Here is a 16,049-nt window from a genome sequence, read left to right on the forward strand (position 1 = left end):
ATAACATGCTCTAGATTCTGAACATTGTGCAAGTCCTCTGTGGTGCTGGATAGTTATGTAAAATATTCACCTGTATCTGTCAACTCATGCCTGACTGAACTTTGTGGTACAAAAGGGGGTGGTGATGGACAGAGCATCAGAACCAATCAAACACTCACACCAAGTCAACAGATCTGGGTTTGATCCATCACCGTTCTTTAGCCCACTTTGCCACCCCAGTTCAGACATGGCCATATGCAAATCAGTCTGACCCTGTGCCTCATGGGAACAGTCCAGCCCGAACTGCCAAGCCATGCCTTCCCTGGACCGGAAACAAGCTTCCTAGGACCGGTTTCTGGCATTTCAGCCGTCTTCAGCCAGGCTTGCTTGAATCCAGTGGCAAAGTGAGCAAGGGACTCACGTCTGAGCATACCCTGCCAACTTATGGCGAACAAAGCGGTACAAAAGTGGGTGGTGATGGACGGAGCATCAAAACCAATCAAACACTCACACCCAGTCAACAGATCTGGGTTTGATCCATCACCGTTCTTTGGGGGGGGACTCACCTTGTATTGCTGCCACACCATTCCGACGCCGCAGGAACGCCGCTAGGCCACCAGGGACGGGACGCACACGCTGTTGGTCCCCCTCGCCGCCTCCAGTGATCGTTGGCCGCAGTGGGGGGGGACTACAGCTCCCGGCAGTCAACGCGCCAGCCAGGACTTCCTTCCGGCTTGCTCCGCGCCCGGAGGCGCCATAAAAACAGAGGCTCCCTCGGTGGAGTGGGGGACTCACCTTGTATTGCTGCCACACCATTCCGACGCCGCAGGAACGCCGCTAGGCCACCAGGGACGGGACGCACACGCTGTTGGTCCCCCTCGCCGCCTCCAGTGATCGTTGGCCGCAGTGGGGGGGGACTACAGCTCCCGGCAGTCAACGCGCCAGCCAGGACTTCCTTCCGGCTTGCTCCGCGCCCGGAGGCGCCATAAAAACAGAGGCTCCCTCCGCGTCGCGGGACGCGCGCGGGCGACGCCGGGCTGAGCCCGGGCAGAGGGCGGGCCGTCTGTGGCCGTCAGGGGCCAAAGGAGGCCGGGCTGGGCCACCCCTCTAAGGCAAGTGTTCTCGTCACATTTGGACACTTCTTGCACTATATCACCATTTGTTCTGAATTAATTCATTATCACGGAATTGACTTACCCATGCAAGCTTGCATATTGTATTATCCTGAGAGTTGGCTGGTTACAAGTTTGTCAGAGAGACTTCCGACACTATCAGTGGACATTTACCAAATGGTGCCCAATTAGATGCAGGTTTGCTTGGTACTTTCACTAATCTTTACTGGCAGAGGTTCCTTGATATGTTTGGTACATGATTGCAGTTAAATCTAGATAGTGTAATAAGAGGATAGACGTTGGATTCTTGTTTTTGTGTTTGATCCAACTTAGATTTTACTATTTACTGTGTTGTAATTGTGGTGACAGCGTAAGTAATATATCTTGAGGCGCGGGGCATTTAGGCTGGCCTTAGACAGCTAAGCATCAGGGCTCTGAATCTAATTGTGATCCATATTGTCAATTTATGGCAAAGAAATATTCAACTATGGATAATTACCTTGTGAAAGTAGTAAGCCAAATTAACAAGGATAGAAGGAAGTCATTGGGCCGCGAAAATACTACTTCTACCAATTTAGGCACTTTGAGTAACAGTGGTAATACTAGTAATACTATTATAAATACTGCGTCGCCTAATGTCCCAGCGACTGAGTGTTTGTTAACAGAGTTTACGGCGCTCCCTGAGTCTCCTGTAGTCCTAGAGTGTCCTGTACCTATGCTTGTAGACTCTAACACCACACCCCTGAATCTGTTGGAAGAAACTAGAATTGTCTCTCTTTCCGAATGCTCCCCAAAAAAAAGGGTTGTAAGGGAGTGTAGGAAAACGAAACAAAACAGAGGTGGGGTACAGCATAAATCGAATTGTCAAGTCACCACAAAAAACCCCCTTACCCAAAAGGGGACTATGACCGATAACTGTGGCACTGATACATTTTTACCCGACACTATGTCCTGTATTATTAACCCCTTCAGCGCTGGGCGAATTCCGCCGCGGTGCTGAAGGGTTCGAGCGCGGGCGGGCTCATGACGGAACGGTTCCGTCATGAGCACAGCTCAACCGTGGCTCATGACGGAACCGTTCCGTCATGAGCATGGAAGGGGTTAAGGCCTTTGAGGATAAATTAGAGGCAGTGGTAAAACCACTAGTTGAAAAAATAGATAGATTATCCGCAGAAGTGCTCAGATTAGGTGGCTCCCTATCCTCATTGACTAACACTCAGATCAAACCGCAGGGTGGTTCAAATGAGCAAGAGGAAAGAAATGTACAAGTCCCGCCCAAGGAGATCATCCCTCCATCTAATTCTACCCTAAGTAACCATTTGCCAGACAAAATAATCGCCGCGGACTCTGATCCATCCCCTTCAGGCTGGTCAATGGTCCAAGCAAAGAAAACCCGCTCTATTAATTTACCCCCTCAATGTGAACCATATGTTGTAGTACTTACAAATGTGCCACCCTTAGATACTATGCAGTCTAAGGTGCAAAATGAAACACACGACCGTCTTAAACGGAAAACAGTTTCCTGGCTACACCACAACTGTGGGTTCCCTGTCAACTACTCGGAACAGATTCTATCAACCAGACGGGTCCCCTGGATTGGGAGTGCCAGGAAAGCTTGTAAAGGAGATTGCATAATAATCAATTTTAAATATCCTCAACACGTGGCGACCGTACTACTTAGAGCAGCATCATTGGTACCGACGGAGAATAGTGTGGGTGTACATCCGCTAGGCTATTTTTACCAGCACTTAGCTAGGGGTAAGCAGATTACCACTCCGAGCATTTCTCAAAATGTTTTCCAAGGTTTACCATTCCAGATTAACATGAATAATAGGTACTTGGCACTAAGCTCCTTGGACTCGAACGATTGACTAATTCCACCCCCTGTGCTAGATAGGGAAACTAAGCTAACAACTCAAGGTGGAAATATGACTTTATCCATTGCGGAAGCTAGTGATGAAATTGCCCAAATAGGGGTGGGAGTCCCCTTGACATCTACTGATAGCTTGTGCGAGAAGAGACAATCTGGTATCAGGCACATTAAGGAGGGGGGTCCAACCACCGCAAACTTATCACATACTATTGCGGACGGTGTAGACAAATTCTCTTATGTTAGATTAATATCATGGAACATAGCAGGGGTATCAAGGAATATGCAGGACGAGGGTTGGTGCTCCTACATTGAAAACTTTGATATTGTTCTTCTCCAGGAGACATGGGCCACAGATACACCGCATAGACTGGGTTATAAAACCTATAGTCGGGGCGCAGTGCCATCCATGAGAGGAAGAGCATCTGGCGGCCTGGTGATTTGGATAAGGGTTACTGTGGAGGCAGAAATCACATTACTGCCGATTGATTCCCTAGATATAATGGGATTAAGAATGGTGATTAAGGGGAAAGAAATAATATATTTAATCAATGTTTATAATAGACCGCATCCCCTTAGCAAAGATTCACAGGTGATAATCCACCTTGACTCCTTTTTAAATACTTTAAGCCCAAGTAAGCAGGTAATTGTTGGTGGAGATCTCAACTGCCAATATGAGCCGATATTGGGCTTGGATACCTTATTTGAGGAACAGGATACAGCTAATAATGTCCTCTCTGTAGAGTCCAATAATATGGTAAAAAATTCAAGAGCAGCTATGCAGATTTTACAAATTACCGTAAATCATGAATTGAGGGCGTGTAATGGCCGTTTTAAGTCAGATAGACCAGCGGCTCCAACTTTTGGTAGGGGGAACTACAGGTCTCATATAGATTTCCTAATTGCTTCTATGAATCTATGGTACTTAATAAAAGATTTTAAAATAGACCATAGAACGGAGAGCGACCACTTCCCCCTCCTTTTATGGTTACATCCAGAACCTTTCGTACAAAAAATAAATATGACAGATATATCAAATGTCCCAGTAGGAGATCACCAGGTCTCCAATAATAGACGTGCTATTAAGTGGCCCCACATTCTGGACAAAGACGAAAGGATGTTAAATATATATAATTCGTTTGCTGATGTTTTGGAGGGAAGTCATATGCTTGTTTTAGGTACCCAGGATGTCCTTAACTTACACTATAAACTTGTAGATGCACTGACTCCTCATCTAAGTAAAAGCTACAAAAAGGATCTGAGACAGAAAGATAACAATTCAGCGACGACAAATCTTTGGTATAATAAAGATTGTCGCAAGGCTAAAAATGATCTGATCCAGGCTGTAAAAGTAAAGGACGCACAGGGAATTAAAGACAGTAGACTAGCATACAAAAAGACATTGTCCCAAGCTAAAAAAACCTGGGATGATGTCCTTTGGGATGACCTTTTGATTGCAGCTCACCAGAAAGAACAGGCCACATTTTGGAACTTAATCTCCAAAGGAAATAAAAAAGGCAGATCATCTAGGGATATATATCTTGATGAAGAAACCTGGTGCAAGCACTTCTCTAAATTATATAGTAATACAAATGAGGAGATGGCCATGGATGATATCGAGATAAATAGATTACTCGATAATAATACCCGTTTACACTTTAGCCATGAAGAAACTGTTGAGGCACTCCTGGCTATTAAATCGGGTAAAGCACCAGGTCCTGATAAAATCCCCGGTGACTTGCTAAAGCACGATGTAGGAATTTGGGGACCCTACATAAATTTTTTATGCAACTCTATAGTGGCTGGGACACCAATCCCTGATTCATGGAAAGGGGCTGAAATTGTAACAATTTTCAAGAAAGGGGATCGCTATGACCCAGCAAATTACCGCCCCATTAGTTTAATCGATCTTTTACAAAAAACTTTCGCCAGACATATTTTAAATAGACTTTTATTGTGGATAAAAGGGGAACAGATCTTATCTAAATACCAAGCAGGATTCAGGCTAAAAACCAGCACAGTAGATCAAGTATTTAGATTTATGTGTATTTGCTGGAAATATATTAATATAAGAAAGGGAAGTTTGTACGTAGCATTCATTGATTTAAGGGCTGCCTTCGACCTTGTACCCCGTAAATTACTTTGGTCCACTCTCAAAGACATTGCAGTCCCTAGTGAGCTACTCAGGGAAATAATTAGACTCCACACAGGAAACTATGCTAGGGTTAGATGGGGTAAGGGAGGAGAAATCTCAAAAGAGATCCCTGTGGATCGGGGTGTCCGTCAAGGGTGTGTGCTGGCGCCCACCCTCTTCTCCTTATATGTTAACAATATACCCAACTATCTTAAAGATTGCAAACATGATTCCCCGAAATTAGCAGATGAGGTAGTCACCGCATTGCTTTTTGCTGATGACACAATCCTCATCTCGCAAACCCCGCAAGGTTTACAAAACCTAGTAAACACCTTTAATAATTACTGTGTGGAAAAGGGACTAGAAATTAATTCATCTAAAACAAAGTATATGTCCATAAATCCTCAGAAATCCTTTAGAAAGAATTTGGCCCTAAACAACCAGAAGCTGGAATATGTTGAGAGTTTTAATTACCTGGGCATTATGCTGGACAGTATATCTAACTGGAAAGGGCAACTGGAAAAAAGTAATTTAATTTTAAAACAAAATTCAATGCCCATCCTAAAGGTGCACGGCAGTAGCCAATCTAAATCAATCACGCCGGCACTCGAATTATTTAAAGCAAAGGCCCAATCAGCAGCACTTTATGGTGCCGAGGTTTGGGGTTATTCCTGCAACAACTTCTTTGGGAAGGAAGAGAACAACTTTATACGCAGGTTACTCAAAATACCAGTAAGAACACCGATAATTCCAGTCTTTCTGGATATTAATCTTAAGAGAACTGACCATCAAGCTACACTAAGGCCTCTACTCTATTGGATTAGATTATGGACAACCCCTGAGTTGAGCGATTACAAGAACGGATTGCTAGAAATAATTAGGATTGACGAATATAAAAGTGTCCCCTGGTTAAAACACATCTCCCAGTGGTTCAAAAAGCTTGGGTTTACTCATTTTTGGGAAAACCCTCAGAATATGTTACCAACTTCAAAAAACCTTTTGAAATCTGCTTTTTGGATATATGTAAAGAACGAAGTATCCACTAATACTACACTGGGTACATTGTCACAGAAATTCTTATCTGTTAAGGATACCCCTATATTCGAACAATTCATGGATGAGATAAGACCACCATTAGCTAAAACACTGTATCTTCAATACCGATATGGAGTTTTACAGATAGCTGCAAACACTAGTAGTTGGAGGGGTAATGAAGACGAAAGTGGTTTGTGCACCCTTTGCGTAGAAAAAGCAATAGAAAATGATGCTCATGTACTGTTTTTCTGCCCAGCTTACAAAAAACCAAGAATTCGATGGATCAAACCCCTGTGTATAAATCTGGGGTTTAGGCTTTTCAAAGAGGCAGAACGTACATTTAAAGCAAATACTTCACAACTAATAGTCTTTGGTCTAAGTAGATTCCTATTCAATGTATATCTTATAAGGAATAAGAAAGGATACAAATTATAATACTCAAAGACTGGTTAGCTAATGTACTTGGTTGGTTTGATATTATGAATTTTATTCCTTCACCCTTTGCAAAATGTATTTTAATAACTTTTTATATATTATCTGGCTTTTTAACTAATTTATATGTTTTTAGCATAGCTGTGATAGAATTGAATGTGATTGACCCCCATCACATTGCCTGGAACTTTGGATTATGTATCGTGTTTTCTTCTTTTTAACCTATGTATGTTGCTTTTATGACAAAATAAGTCGAAATAAAGCTGAATTGAATTGAATTGAAATGAAATTAAATGAAAACAAAATAATTTATAAAGAGCACTATACCCAGAGGTGTCAAAGCACTGTAGGAAGGCACCCTGAAGCAGCATAAAATTGCCCACAAATGGTTAAGGGATATGGGATCAGAAAAGCCATATTTTCAGTAGTTTTTTTACTATGGCAAGTGAGTCAGCTTCCAAAATTTGGGTAGGCAGAACATTTTTTACAGTTTGGCAGCAGCCACCGAGATTGAGCCGCCTACCCATCTGTCCTTCCGTAATCTGGGAAGGAGGGTCTGAGAAGCCTACTAGGGGTGTACCAGTGGAAGAAAGAATTAAGTTGGCGTAACCTTTCTGATGCACGGCTAGAAAAACCATTCAGAGAGCCTTAAGATAATTCTCTTTCTCACCGTTAGCAGTAAAGGGAACGAATCCCATCTCTGACCAAGAGGCACCTCGGGATGTTCAGGATAAGTCAGGCGGCTGCTTTCTGATGTGACTTGAGGTTTGTTAAGGCAGGAAGCCTTGATGTTGAAGTATAGTGAATTGCAATAGTCCATTTGCAAGGTGACAAGTCAGATGATGACTGATTGGCGCAGTTCCACAAGAATATCTGGGAAGATCTTTCTCATGATCCTGATGATGGCGAAACAGGTGCTAGTAGTGCAGCCGACCTGAGAACCAAAGCTCAAGGTATTGTCCAATAAGACATCCAGACTTTGGCTGACTTGATCGGAGGGGGAAGAGGACAACAATCCCACAGCCTGTAGGTGCCAAACTACAATAAGTATTTTTCCAGCACTTAGGGGTATACTTACAAAAGTATAGTGCCACCTGAATGTCACTCTGAGCATCCACCTTGAATTCACCGCAGCTGACAATTTGCACTCTGTTGGTAAGGAAAAAGAAGAAAAGCTTTAGTGTGGACCTACCGACACCGACTTGCTGCAGATGTTGGATCATCTGCCTACTGACACCGACTTGCTGCAGATGTTGGATCATCTGTACCAGCAAGACGGTGTTGAAGGCCGCAGCATTCAGAATGGCCACCCAAACCTGATCATCTGGCAGAAGGTGCTGTCTGCAACCACAATAAGAGCAGACTCTGTACCAGGGGTCTCTAATGAGTAGCTCCAGAGCTACTGGTAGCTCACCAGTACCTTCAACGTAGCTCTCAGAGGAGAAGTCAAGCCCAGAATCCAATTCAGAGAGTAAGGGCCATATGTAGGTTGCTAAATACCGGTCGGTAACGGCCGAAATTCGGTAAATATCCCGTTACCGACCGGTATTTAGTCAAGTGAGATGTAGGAGGCCAAAAACCAGTTTTCGGTAAATATGAAGCGGTAAATACCGATTCAGATTTACCGATTTCTAAAATACAGATTCATATTTACCGAATACATATTTACCGAATCGGTAAATATGAAGTGGTAAATATGAAGTGGTAAAACTGAAAAAGACATGTAGGTAAATTCGGTAATTAAGAAATCCATGAAATTCGGTAATTAAGAGTCGGTAATTAACACAGATTGAAAGCAGGTGGTAAGCATCAACAGTGCATATAAGCAATCCCAAAATGCAACAGCGTGGACAACATGGCCGCTCTGTATGTCATTGCAAGGCGCCTACGTCTACAGGCAGCAGGTCTGAGGATTTGGAGACGGGAGGAACGCATCTACAGACAGCGCATCACACTCTTTCAACAGACTGACGCAGAGATACATGAAAGGTACAGGCTACACCCACAAACCATCATGGACCTGATCAGGGACCTGCACCCACTCCTGGACCAGCCAACAAGAAGGGCGCATGCCATACCACCACATGTGCAGGTGCTCTGCAGCCTACATCTACTCGCATCTGGCAGTTACCAGGGGGTGATAGCTGCGGTGGGCGGTGTATCCCAGAGTTACCTGTCCCGTTTCTTCAGGAAGTTCCTGGATGCCATGATGCAGAGAATGCACCACTACATCAGCTTCCCAAACACACAGGCTGAACTGCAGAAAACTAAAACTGACTTTTATCACATGGCACAGTTCCCCCATGTCATTGGCTGTATTGATGGCACACACATCCCAATCTGCCCACCAGCTGCCACTGAGCACATCTACAGGAACAGAAAGTCCACCCACTCCATCAATGTGCAGGTAATCTGCGATGCAGGGAACATCATCACTGATATTGTTGCGAAGTTTCCTGGGAGCACCCACGACTCCTACATCTTCCAGAACAGTGGGATCTACACACGACTGCTTGCCGGAGAATTTGGAGAGGGATACCTGCTAGGTAAGTAACAGTGACGCCCCATGAAACTTGCAAATCATAGTGTATTGAGGCATGTGACTGATGGTTCCCTTTTACTCACCTAGGCGACAGTGCATATGCCGTGCGGTCATTCATCCTCACTCCCTACCTACACCCAGCAACCCAGAGTGAGAGACGATATAACGTGGCACACAAATCTACACGCAACGTGGTGGAGCGCACGTTTGGACTATTGAAAAGCAGGTTCCGCTGCCTCCACAAGAGCGGAGGCGCACGCCAGTACACACCCATCATCTGTTGCAAGATCATTGCCACTTGTGCAATGCTGCACAACCTTGCCATGAAGAGAGGTACAGAGGTGGAACTAACAGATTTTGAGGACAATGAGGATGATTCAGGTCAGCCAGAGGCCAACGCTGCTGGAGGGCCAACAGCAACAGATGGGAGAGAGAGACGGGCAGAGATCACATGCAACTATTTCTGAGTAAGTAAGGGGACACAGCCAGTTGTTGTATGTCATGACGTAGTTTTAATGCGGCACTACGCCACAACACCAAGAATATGCCATTCTGGCAACATTGCGTAAGTACAAGTAGTAAGTCCAGGGTTACGTCACCCAATAGTCTTTGGCTATGCGGTGCTGCATTAATGCTTGCGGCCACGCGCTACAGTGTGGGATGGCACGGATTGAGCCTCCTCACTAGTGCCAGCCCCAAGCCGCCTGCTGCTCCTGCGGGTATCTGGGACTGGGGGTGTTATGCTGCTCCTGCTGCTGGTGTCGATGCTTTCAGCAGCATCCCCTGCACCAGTTGTGGCCGCCTGACTAGTCAATAGCACCTCAAGTGCACTTGTGACCTGCACCATCCCCCGAGACACGTCGCTGCTGCAGTGTGTCAGGCCCTTCTGCATAGACACAGAGCGCCGGCAGAGTAGTGACGTGGCAGTTGCCAGCCGGTTGAGTGCCCTGGTGTGACTGTCCCTCCTCTGCCGTTCCCGGCACCGTGCAGCTCTGTCAGCATCATATTTGCTGCACAACAGCTTGATGGACTGGGACATGTCCTGAATGCCCGCTGCCATGTCACCCATCCACACCGCCATTGCGCTGATGTTCCTGTCCATGTTGACAAAAGTGGTTTTCAGTCCCCGCATATGTCGCTGCACTGACATAACTGCCTTTGTTTGCAGGTGCTGTTGCTTCAGCATGTTGCCCTCGAGCCCCGAGAAGACCCCATGGCTGTCGACGTCTGCTGGTGGACTCTGCACCCGTGACCTGCGGCGCCGTCTTGCACCCGTGTGTTCTCCCTGTGAGGTGGAGGGCACAGTGGCATGGTTCCCATCCTGGGGCATAGTGTTTGGCTCCGGGCCCCTGCTGTCGTCAGATGAGGTGTCTAACGGTCGCAACCTGGCAGCAGCACGCCTCCTCGACCTCACAAATGCAGGCGGTGATGTGGCCGGTGACTCAAACATGAGTGGCAATGCTGGCTGTGGTAGAGGTGACGCTGGCTGTGGTTGAGGTGATGCTGGCTGTGGTAGTGGTGATGCGGGCTGTGGTGGTGGTGATGCTGGCTGTGGTAGTGGTGATGCTGGCTGTGGCAATGCTCCCTGGGCAGAACTTGTGCTGGCCAGAGCTGACCTGTCTTGCCCGTGTGCCCTCTCTCCTGTAGCATGTGCAGTCCTGCGCGATGTTACATCTGTGGACAGAAATGCAACATCAGCTCAGTGTACCTGAAGCCCTGCATTGCTAGCATCACAATAAATTTATGTAACACTCTCACATTGTCCTCTGCATCCTTTTGGCTAATGTGTGTACCATGCATTGTTGTTCTGTGCTATTCAGTTCATGGTTGGGGTTTCCCTGACTACATCTCCCATAATGCATTGCCTGTCTGCACTAACACATGGACTGGAGTGGGATACTCATTTCACAATGGGGGATGTGGGATAGGGGTAGGGGGGGCTACATTGCTGTGCATTCGTCTTACCTTGTTGGGTGTCGGCATCCCCAAGGCCCACGACGCTCTCGTGCTCTATTGTGGCCTCCACCAGCTCCTCCAGTTCGGTGAGGGCAGGTGCCCTGTTAATTCCACCTCCTGTCCGGCTGGCCTCCTTCTGTATTTCCCCCATCTTCCTCTTTGTGACGATCCTCAGGTCGTACCAGCGCTTTTTCAGTACCTCAATGTCCCTGGGGGTCACTCCAACCGCATTGACCTGCGCCTGGATTCCCAGCCATATATTGCGCTTCTCTGACTCTGGCACTTGCAGGGACTGCCTCCCAAACAGCTTCTGGTGCTGCTTCACCACCTCCTCCACTAGCACCTGGAGTTCCCTGGGGCTGAATTTCTGCTTCCTCCACCTTTCCCCGCCATCTCTCTGTGTCCTCTGGCTGGACATAGTGGTTTTGAGCTGCACAATCAGGCACTGGCTCCCTGCCTCTCCTCTGCACTCCCAGCCTCTCCAGGGTCTGTTGATTGTGTGCACCTGCCTGGGTGTGGACACTTCCTGGTTGGGTGGGGTGTGGTTGCACAGGATTGGCTGTTTCATCCAGTCATGTGTTTTCGTTTTTCCGATTCGGTAAATACCGATTCGGTATTTACCGATTCGGTAAATACCACCTCGGTATTTACCGATTCGGAAAATTCCGATTCTTTAATACCGAATGTTACCAAATCGGTAATTATTACCGAATTATTACCTACATATAACTTTCCGATTCATAAATACCGATTCGGTAAAGTTCGGTATTTAAGAATCGGTAAATTATATTTACCTACATGAGGCCCTAAGTGCCTATTAAGGAAGGCTGCAGTGCTCGTCTCAAGACCCTTAGAATAACAGCCAGCCTATGGCAGTAACTCATACTAACACTCAAATATTCACTGTATCGTCAATTATGGTCTGCCACTTGACAGTCTAGTCTGTATCCAATCCAATGGCTCTTCGACGAATCATCGTAAATGCTCAGGAGCTGGGCGCACCCTCCCTCCTTCCGACCAGCGCCTTGAGACCTGCTTTATCAGTCATAACATGTGTGAAGAGTGGACCATAAAAGAAGTGTGGCAGTAGTAGCCGGAGCAGTAATCAGTGCTGTTAGAAATGGCGATTTCTGGTTGGCTAGGGCTTGCGCCAAAGCCAGGCAGAAACCACCACTCTAGTCAGGGCTGGGGAGTTACACGCCAAAGATAACCCCTGCTCACCCCCTTGGTAGCTTGGCACGAGCAGTCAGGCTTATCCCGGAGGCAATGTGTAAAGCGTTTGCGCGCGCACCCAGCAACAACACCCAAGGCCCACCACAAAAGAAACTCCACACAAGGTATTATATAAAAATAGCCTTTGTATTACCAAAACACATTAGATAAAAACACACACTCTACAATGTGCCAACAGGTACGGGCAGAATTTACAAGGGATTATATGTACAGGATACAGGGCCACATGGACCACTGTCAGGAATTAGCACTCTTAGAACATACGATATAAAATTATTGCAGTACAAAGTAGAAAATGTAGCACCCAACCAGTAATCACTGGTAACAGGTAAGTACCACCTACGCAACCCTAACCACCTTAGGAAAATATTACGCAGGGAATCAGGACCTCACTAGCACCACCTGTACTATGAGAAAAACAACCACCTAAGTATCACAATACCTGTAGGGGTCTAAGCACATTACATATGATGCATCGCCACACATTCAGAGGTGCAGGAAAGATAAACACATGATGCATAAAAACACATTCAGCGGTGTAGAACAAGGCACATGACGCATAAACACACATTCAGAGGTGCAGGAAAGGAAAAATAGCGCAAAACTCACATTAGCCACCACCTGTGGCAGTCCCTAGGCCAACTGGCCTCTCATGGGGCTAGGACGCCCTGTGTCCAGCAGAGTCAGGGCCAGGCAGGGCAGGCTGCGCAAGCCAGGAGCACAAAGCACAGCCTACACGTGGCAGTTGCCCACTGAGTGCTGGGCAACTGGAGAAACTGAGCTAGGGCACCGGCGTGCCTCTGGAGCCTCCCTGGGCTCTATCAAAAAGGATCCCCCAAGTAACGTTGGAGCCTCGTGGGCTCTGAAAACAAGAACGAGCGTTGGAGCGCCCCAGCGCTCTACAGTATGCACTGCCCACAACCGTTGGAGCCTTGCCGGCTCTTTTACAAAGGTGGGGGCCACGTGGGAGCGGCCCGCTGCCTTCCGGGCCGCTCTTTCCTGTCCAACAAATGCCCCCTCTATGCTGAAGCGCACTCGCGCTCTGGGACCCTCGATGCGGTGATTTCGTCGGAGCCTCACAGGCTCGAGAAGCACTGCCTCCCCCCAGGCCAGAGCCCCACTCACCGGACCTCGTCGAGGGAGGCTCTCATTGGCCGGCAGTCCTTCTGGGTCGAGGGAGCACGGGGTAGACTCCCGCCCGCTCCCGCTGGCACCTCCTTTCGGCAGCGTTCCTCTTCCCGGCGCGGGGCTTCCCTCCGACACACGGGAGCCCTGCGCAGCGTCGAGACGCTGGCGCCACTTCCTGATCTCCGTCACAGGAGCGCGGGGTAGGCTCCCGTCCGCTTCCTGTTTTAGACCACGCCCACGTCCCAGTCAGCGCTGCCTGACTTCCTGGGCTTCCCCGGCCGCGGCGGTGATTCTCGGGCCGCAAGAGGGGTAGGCTCCCTCGCGATAGGAAATATACGGCGGGGTGGGCACCCGCCGTGAAATTAAGACAAATAAGCAGGGTGGGCACCCGCCAAAGACCACGGCAACGTCCCTGGCAGGGTGGACACCTGCCAGGGGACTTCAGAATCGGTAAAGACAAGACAAACGCCGGGTGGGCACCGGCTTGCAGAAATAAAGCACTCCTAGCGCTAAGGGCAGAAGTGAAAGCGCTCTCAGTGCTGAAGACCAGTCCAGCACTTCCAGGCGCTTAGAGATTTACAAATGAAGCGCTCCCAGCGCTTAGGGAAAAATAACGAAAGTCCAGCAAAGTTCTCCCCTGCATGTAGCCAGGCAGGGGTGGGGGGGGCAAGGCTGGACCCAGAGCCAGCTCACCGGGCCTCCAGGCAGGGAGGTAGTCCAAGTGGCGGTCCTCTGGTCCAGCAGCAGCAGCAGCCCCCCTCAGGTAGGATCCTGGCAGAGAACAACTCTGTGGGGACGCAGCCCCATTTTTATACACCTTTTCCCTTTGTTCTGGGTTCAGGGTGAGGGGAAAAACCAGTCGCAGCTGGTTGGGGAGCACCCTTGATGTGCTCAGCCCCTCACTCTATTCACTGGCAGGGCTAGGGTCATCAGTCGCACCACAGGGGGTGGAGCCAGCATTGTGTGGGGAAAGCCCTGCCCTATTCAGGTCCAAGGTGCACTCCTCCCCAGCCATCCGCATGCTAATCTCACACTCACCACTGGGGCAGACTCCTGGAGCCAGGCTCACCAGCCAGCTCCAGCCAATCACACGCCAGACACCTTTTACACTAATATGCCAACTCCTAGAAGTGGCACTTCCGCACATGACATAATCAAGCATTATATATCATTGCGAAGCATTCGATCACACGAGTCCGCACATACCAAACTCGAGCCTGCACACCCCACGCATCAGGAACTACCAGGGACACATACATTCCACATGCATTCCTATGGGAGGGCGGGCCTATCTCACCACATGCACTCAGAGTGCGCACGCACTTTACTCTGGGACACAGGGAAAGTGCGCAGAAACTAAAAATCACTACCACCAGGTCACCAATAAAAGCAAAAAGTTCAGGGGTGAACCTGCCAGAAGGGCCAAGTCCAACAAGTGCTGACCCACCAAAGTGTAGGACTGCAGGAGTCAGAGTGAAAATGTGTCAGTTAGGTGCATGATCAGCTCAAAACCTGAGGAGAACAGGGCATGACCAGACCAGAGAAAATTAAGAAACTCATCAGCATTTATGTGCGTCCATAATAAAAACTATTGCTTGCTGAAAACTACGCCTGGTGTCAAGGACCATCAAATGTGTATGCTAGCCCCCATATTAATTAAACACTACCAGTCGGCTGCAGCACTGATTGCGTCACCCACTGTAAAAACTGTAAAAACTTGTCTCCAGGCCTGTCATTGCAGCCTGGGTGTGCAGTTTTAACCTGCCATTTCAACCTGTCACAATAACCTTTTTGTCAGCCCTAAACCTTCCTTTTTAATATGTATAAGTCACCCCTAAATTAGACCCTAAATGCCTATAGGGCAGTGTGCATGATATGTAAATGTTTAACATGTATGTTTGATGTTTTACATGTCCCGGCAGTGAAAAACCTCAAAAGTCATCTGTAATGGTCAGGTGGCTGATCTCCTGTTTTAGCTACAGGGGCACTTGATGCTTCTAGAGGCCTATTTCTGCAACTGCCCAGCTGACCAGTACCAACTGGACATGCCTCAGCCCTGCTGTTGGCCTATATTGGAGTGAGTCCTGACCAGTGCCCCCTCAGGTCTGGAAGCTTGGCTGATGTTAGATTTTACTCCTCCAACTCCAAACCTGCAAGAACTGGACTCCACATGAAAAGCCAAAGCTTCTAGGCTCCTTGCATTGTACCATTCCCGCTTTCTTCATGAACACGAGTTGAGTTTTACTATGCAAACGCGGGTCCTCCATCCAAACGCATGCGCAAGCTTCCGGGATAAACACCCCGGGCACCATCACTCAGAGCTTTTGATTTTCAGGCTGACCGCACCAGCAATGCAGAGTTCTGACTGAGGCCTGAGGCTTCAGCAACCTGCCGTCGACGAGCCTCTCTCCATGTGCAAGTCGTTGCCTGACCGCCAAAAAGTGCTTCTCGTGTGAAATGTAAATGTAAATGTTGTAGATTTGTAAAGCGCACAGCTGCCCCAGCAACGGGGTGTCCCAGCGCTGTAGACCACTGGGGAACCCATCCTGGCTATCCCTGTGAGATGGTCCCTTTCTGGGTATCTCCAAGGTTAAACCAGGCATCCCCGGTGTCTGTGGGGGGCCGTTG

The sequence above is a fragment of the Triturus cristatus genome, chromosome 1_2 (genome assembly GCF_964204655.1).
Source record: "Triturus cristatus chromosome 1_2, aTriCri1.1, whole genome shotgun sequence".
Taxonomy (NCBI): Eukaryota; Metazoa; Chordata; class Amphibia; order Caudata; family Salamandridae; genus Triturus; species Triturus cristatus.